The sequence below is a fragment of the Pteropus alecto genome, unplaced genomic scaffold, assembly GCF_000325575.1.
Source record: "Pteropus alecto unplaced genomic scaffold, ASM32557v1 scaffold78, whole genome shotgun sequence".
In the NCBI taxonomy this organism is placed as follows: domain Eukaryota; kingdom Metazoa; phylum Chordata; class Mammalia; order Chiroptera; family Pteropodidae; genus Pteropus; species Pteropus alecto.
This window is the reverse complement of record NW_006443124.1, coordinates 14792206-14798378: the sequence shown is the minus strand read 5'-3', so window position 1 is coordinate 14798378 and position 6173 is coordinate 14792206.

Sequence of the window (6173 nt, the reverse complement as noted above, 5' to 3'; positions counted from 1 at the left end):
GCGCCCCGCCCGCCCCGCTCCTCCTCCTCCTCCTCCTGCTGGCCTCGCCCGCCCCTCTCTGTTTCTAGAACTCCGCAGCTTTGAAAGAGGCGCGTTAGGTCCATCGTTTATCTGATCCTCGCCTCCTTCCCTTAGGTATTATTATCTCTTTTTGAGGCTGAGGAAAATGCTAGTCTAAAGAGGTGGAGAGATTTACCCAAGGTCTCCAAATCCTTATCCACCGAATTGGGCGACGGTTTGTTTTGTGTTTTGTTTTGTTTTGTTTTGTTTGTCACCGAAGCCTTCTAGATACTAGGGGCAGCAAATTTAGATGCCTTCAGGGGCCAGACAAGTAATGAGTCAAACATTTGGGTGTAAGGCAAGACAGATGAGATAGAGATGGATACCTAAAGGCATTCAGATTCAAAAAATTAAAACATCCTGGCTTCCTCCAAAAGTTAAACATAGAATTACCTCCTGACCCAGCAATTCCACTCCCAGGTATATATCCAAAAGAAGTGAAACTAGGGACTCAGACAAGTACTTGTACACCAGTGTTCATAGCAGGACGATTTACAACAGCTAGAAAGTGGACATAGTTCAAGCTGTCTATTGTCAGATGAATGGATAAACATATTGTGGTATATCCATACAATGGAATATTATTCAGCCCCTAAAATAATGAAATGCTGATACATGGTACAAATGGATGAACCTCCAGAAAAGTATTCTAAGTGAAAGACTAGGATCAAAAGGCCAAATGTATAATTCCACTTATCTGAAGTCAGTAAATCCATATGGACAAAAAGCAGATTAGTGCCAGAGGCTGTGGGGAGAGAGAAATGAAGAGTGATTGTTTAAAGGGTATGGGGTTTCCTTCGGGGATGAGGTAGTGGTTCCATGGCACTGTGAATGTACTAAAAGCCATTGCACTGTAGACTTGAAAATGGTTCATTATGTTATGTGAATTTTATCAATTAAAAAGACATCGTGTCACCCATGGATCAGATTTGGGCCACAGGTCACCAGTTTGCAACTCCTTGTATTCTACGTGGTCCTTACTAGCTTCCTGTCAAGAAACATCCAAGTTTGTAGAGAATTGGTATGAGATTATATGAGCCAAACTGATGACATATGCCAGGGAGTAAGATCTCAAATGCTCCCAAGAATAATGGTTTGCAATTTCTCCTATGCATTTGAGAACAAGGAGGGAAAGTAGGGAAAAATTACCTGGAGATGGGAGAAAATAAGGCAGACATTAGATTACAGCAGGTATTAGAATGATGGGACTCAAAGGGGACTTTTCAAAAGTGTATTATCCTAGATGCACAGAAACAATGGGCAAGGCTTCATAAGGCAAAGATAAAACTTTTACTAAAGAAGTTATATGCCTGGGGCGTGACTGCCCACTGTAACCTGCCCAGTTGGGAATTTATAACCAGATCACCCTGCAAGGTTACTTTCCATAGAACCCCTTTTTCATCTACATTCCTAATAATGGAAGTGCCAGACTTCAGAGGACACGTCTAGTTAAGAAAACTCAGTAATTACTTTGGGTGTCAGTCCTTGAGGAGCCCCCAGTAACTGGCTTCATTAAATGATTCATGAAGCAGGCAGCATCTTCTCTAACCACGAAAAGCGTGCTCATAAGGGTTGTACATAATGGAAGGATTTTATAGGAAGAAGGGTGAGGCAAGAAAGCTATTAGTGAAAAAAAGAGAAAAGATTAAAATTATTTTTGGACCTGGACATTTTTTCGAAGAGGAAGGCTTTTTATCATGTAGATTGCCTCTTTTTTCTCTGAGGGATGGGGGGGCGGGGCTCTGTGACAGGTTACCTTCTGGTGCTTGACCAGAAAATTCCAGACTAGTTGATTAAGGTTATGTTTCTGGGAGAGGTTGTGTGGAAGAAAAATGGGTTCTATGGAAAGTAACCTCACAGGGTGATCTGATCATAAGTTCCTAACAGATCAGGTCCTGGTGGGTAGTTACACCCCAGGCATATAACTTCTTTAGTAAAAGGCTTATCTTTGCCTTAAGCAAACCCTGTCCATTGTTTTTGTGTACCTAGGTTAACATATCTTTCAAATGTCCCCTTTTAGACTTCTCTTTCTAATACCAGACCACCCTGAAGAAAACACATAATCTTATTAACTACTACCCTGTAATCTGATCCCCACCTAGCTTTCTCCTACCTTCCTGTAATTTTTCCTTAAATTCTCTCCTTAATCTCAAGCATAAAAGAAACTGCAAAACTGTTATTCTCAGGAGCATTTGAGATCATGCTCCCTGCCATATGTCATCAGTTTGGCTCAAATAAATGCTTATAAAAATTCTCTACAGGTTTGGATGTTACTTATACCAGCAATTGTAACAGCAGTTAGATCAGGTATATTAAATCTAGGTTTGGTATCATGAGCTTTTAGCACAAGGGATGCCATCTTGGGCTTGTGATTTTTTTTCTTTAATAAGATAAAGGTTCAGAGCAAGGATACACTTCACCTTTTTGGGGACCTGAGGACAGGCCTCATTGGGAAGTGGCTTTTGTCAACTTAAGACCACCCAAACCTGTAGAGGATTTTTTATGAGTTTACTTGAGCCAAACCTGATGACACTGCCAGGAAGCAAGATCTCAAATGCTCCAGGGAATAACAGTTTTGAAGTCTCTTTTATACATTTGGAATTAAGGAGAGAAAGTAAGAAAGATTACACGAAAGTGGGAGAAAGCAAGCTAGAAATTGGATTACAGGATAGTTAACAAGATTACACGTGCTCTCTTTAGGGTGGTTACCCTTCTGAGGAGTTTGAAAGAGAGGCTTTCAAAGATGCCTTAACCAAATACACAGAAACAGTGAACAAGGCTGGCATAAAGTAAAGATAAGACTTTTACTAAAGAAGTTATATGCCTGGGGTGTGATTGCCCACCTTGACCTGCTCAGTTAGGAATTTATGATCTGATTACCCTGGTGTTATTTTCAGTTACTGGACCTGTCAGATTTATTACAGAACCCTTTTTTTTCTCCACACTTTTAAGATGGTACTTGAAGGCTGGAAAGCATTTCCATGGAGGAGTGTGTCGTGAGGCAAGCACCTATGGCTGGAGAAGACAGGGCACGTTCAGGCCAAGGCAAGCTTCCTAGTGAGGCCAAAGCCAAGGGCGTGGAGGTCAGTGGGAGAGGTGAGGCACAGGTGGCACATTGGAGCAGACCCAGAAAGGCCTCTTGAAATAGGAGCCTCTGAGGTGTGGAGAGAAGAAAGTGTGACGGGGAGTGTACACAGGCCCTGTGAGGTGGTTGAGGGGTTAGAGGGGGCTCGGAACAGAACTGGCCATGGAGGGCAGAGGCACTGGGGAGAGGAAGAGATAGGCATCATTCATGAGATGATCTGAAAGCAGAATGTGCTTGTCTTGGCAAGAAATTGCAGGAGGAAGAGAGGGAAGAGGTCAGACAAGTGCTGTGGAATCTGATTCAGCTCCTCCCTTTTCTGTCATCACAAACTCCATGACTGGTCCAAGGTCTTCCGACCCCCAGATCCCCAGGCCAGTGTGCTCTCCCTGCCCCAGGCTGCCAGAGGGAGCTGAGAGGGGAAGGCTGATCAGAATCTTGGAATGTAATGTTCCAGTGATGCAGGACAGGGCAAATTTTCCCGAGGGGTGGAGTGAACAAGCCCTGCACTGAGAAAAGAAGAGGGCGCTTTGGAGGAGAGAATAGGAAGAACTCAACACACACGCCAAAGTTAGAGGCAAAAGAAAGTTTATTAGAAAAGAGACTAACACTCCACAGACAGACTGTGGTCTCCTCTCAGAGGCAGTGAGGGGACCCTGAGTGTTCAGGGAATTCAGTTTATATGTCATTCTTTAGTTCCCGTTTCCTTTGATATGGACATACAGTGAGGAAGGGGAAATGAAGGGTGAAAAGGTAAGAATATGTACAGTGAAAATTCTGCTGGCAGTTCCCAGCCTTTAATCCATAGGTTCCCCTTTGTTTTAGCCTTAGGGAATGAATGACTTTATTTGTGTAGCGTGCCGCTTAAAGACTCTGTAGTTCCTGTTTCCCCTTCCACAGGTATGGGAAATGGGTTGTTAGTAACCCCAGCAGAAATCTTCCTTTATTCTACAGATGTCCTCCTGGCCTGGCTGCGGGGCTGATCAGCATATTGTGGTCTCTGAATGTAGCTTGATTAACATTTTAATTCTATTGTCTCCCCACTACATTACTAACAGAGGGGGAAGGGGCAGGAGAGTCTGGGCTGGATGGAATAGTAGAAAGTGGCTACACAGCAGGGAGGGGCAGAGAGCTTGTCCCCCACCTATACCAGAGCCTTCTCTGAAGTGTAGGGTACAGAGAGCGCAGGGGGTTGGGGTAGAGAGGGAGCTGGCTCCACCCCTCTAGCTGAACTGTCATTCAGAGAAACGAGCTCAGGTTCCCAGAACCCTCTAGCCTGCACCAGACGACCTGTCCCCCACCTCCTGAGCAGACTCCAGACTCCAGGCTCCTAAGAGCACCCCCCACCCCTCCCCAGAAGTTGGAGAGCTGCCCTAGCAGGTGCTCCCTCCTGTCTGGCTTCTCTGAGCCCTTAGAGGTTGTACCAGTCACCTGGATAGAAAGCGTAAAGCTGAGGGGACCAGCTGCCCCAGGGGACAGGCAGTTTTTGTCCTGATCCAGAAAGTGCCCCCTCCTACCACTCCATGCCTCCTCGTGCCCTCCTATGCACATTCGCAAGCATAAACTGTAGGGCACAAACCATAGAATGTTACAATGAACCCTTGGGTGTCCTCAGTCCATCCTCCTCTGATGGCAAAACTGGGGGTCCGAAGAGAGGGACAACTTTCTCCCTAAAAAGGCACGTCTCAAAGCTAATTTCTGGCCAGGCGGGGCCTGGAAGCTGGTCCCTTGTGACCTAGACCAGTGCTGGCTCTGTTCACCTGCACTCCTCTCCATGCAGGCTGTCTCTTGTCCTCACCCCTGTCCCTCAGGCTTCTCATCTGCCATTCTGAGGCCTTTGAGAGAAGAAGGGTTGGGCAAATGTGGGCAGTCAGAAGCCAGCAGAAGCCAGGCTTCTGTCCCCTTTCACACACTTGATGGACAGCATGGGAAGGCCAGACTCTGAGGGCAGGGCAGGGGGACGTCTATGCAGTGAACTTTGCTCATTTTCCCAGGCTCACAGGGCAGACACCCCTGCCTGGGCTGCCTGCCCCCAGATTTGGCATTCTTGTGGAGTGGTGCCAGGGGGCAAGGCCTTTAGGGCACCAGGCCAGGGACGGGAAACCAAGCTCCCTGAATGAACCCACTCCTGAATTGGCTGACCTTGGACAATTAAATTTCTCTGCACCTCAGTTTCTTCATCTTAACAAGGGGATCTTAATTTAGCCAGGAGGATGAAGTAAAGTAACATCTGTAAAGCACCCAGCATAGTGCCTGGTCAATGGTAGGCGTCTGTCAATGATAATTTGTCCTTCTCTCTCTTCCCTGTGGGGAAAGCTCAGCAGAAAGACAAAATGCTTGTCTTGGTGCTTGTCTTGAAGTGGCCAGGTAGGCTGTGTCCTGTCCCGACCCTGCATTGCTCAGGCCTGTCTCCTGGGCTGGGTAGTACGTACACCATGCTGCCTGTGAGTGGCCAAGACTGTAAAATTCTGGAGCCACCCACGGAAACCAGCAATCGCCCCCTTCACTCTGGCCGCCACCTCTAGCCTCATCACCTTTCTCCTTTCACTTTTCTCCTTGACTACTGCAATAATCCGTCTGGACTCCCTGCCACCCAGCCATCACCCACTCTAGCCCAGAGGGCGCTTTCCAGCCCACGCATCCTGTCCCCTCTGTCCTGTGCCTGCGAGATACTGTTCCAGCTTCAGGACTGGTCCTGCGATTCCTTCAGGCCTGGCGCCTGCCTCATGTAGGGGACTGCCTCAGTGTCCTCATCTGTAAGTGCTAGTTGTTGGGAGAATCCAAAATTACTGCCTGCATGCTGTGTTGTTTCAGCGACACTTACTTGTCACAGGTCATCAGCTTTTGTGGGTCACCTGTCTGTCAACCCTAGGAGACAGAGAGTTTTGAGCCCATGAGATTGGCCCCCAGTCCACAGTCAGACCCCCCAGGGCCTCCTCCATGACCTGACAGTTCACCCTGCTCAGCTCCAACCCACCATCTGCAAAAAAAGCCACTTTATGGCTGTTTTCTAACCAGGAGAATTAAAAAT